The sequence below is a fragment of the Otolemur garnettii genome, unplaced genomic scaffold (genome assembly GCF_000181295.1).
Source record: "Otolemur garnettii isolate 467f Iridium unplaced genomic scaffold, OtoGar3 scaffold00220, whole genome shotgun sequence".
Classification (NCBI taxonomy): Eukaryota; Metazoa; Chordata; class Mammalia; order Primates; family Galagidae; genus Otolemur; species Otolemur garnettii.
In genome coordinates, this window is record NW_003852615.1 from 920,253 (window position 1) to 921,094 (window position 842).

An 842-nucleotide genomic window follows, 5' to 3' on the forward strand; every position below is an offset into this window, starting at 1 on the left:
CTGACATGCTTGATTATGTTTTGGAAACTGAGGTACAAGCTGCCTGAAGGCCCATTTTTTTGTGCCTGAGAAGCCTGTAAGGAGAAAACTCAAGTTTGAGAAGGAACCAGGCATAATAAGATTGACTAATAACAAAGACTTAATTTTAGGAGGGGGTGGACAGGAGAATATGAATCAAACTGGGGGCTACTAACTCTGATGGTCACTGGTTTGAGTCCCAGGGAGAGAAGGGAAGAGGCTTTAAATGAATTCTAGAAAGGGTGTTTAAAACTCAGAAAGACTTCAGTAAAACTTTGAGGACTTGCCCCCAGAGTGTAGCACAGCAAGAAAGGAAGTTTTCCCCCCTGCTTCAATCTACCTGCCTCAAGGATTCCAGGCTCCATCAGTGCCTGCAGGACATGGGAGGACCAGCAGTACTGCTCCGTGCTAGGTAAGTGGTTTGTGAGCACCTGTTAGATAATCCCTGCCAGCAAAAAAATACTCGCAGGCACCTCATAAGAACTGAGGCTCTGTGAGAACATGAGGCTCTAGAGCCAATGTAATCAGTGTTGTTCCTGTCACAGTGAGACCATATCATGTTTTTGTTAATCATGTGGGCTTGGGTATCAGAAGGCCTGTGTTAAAATTCAGGTCCCACGCTGACTGGCTGTGTGACCTTGTGCAATTGATTCACTACTGTCTCAGTATTTACTTCCATAAAATGGGAATGATCAGGCTCAGCACCTGTAGCTCAAATGGCTACGGTGCCAGCCACATACACCAGAGCTGGCAGGTTCAAATCCAGCCCCGGCCTGCCAAACAACAATGATAACTACAACCAAATAGCCGGGCATTGTGGTGAG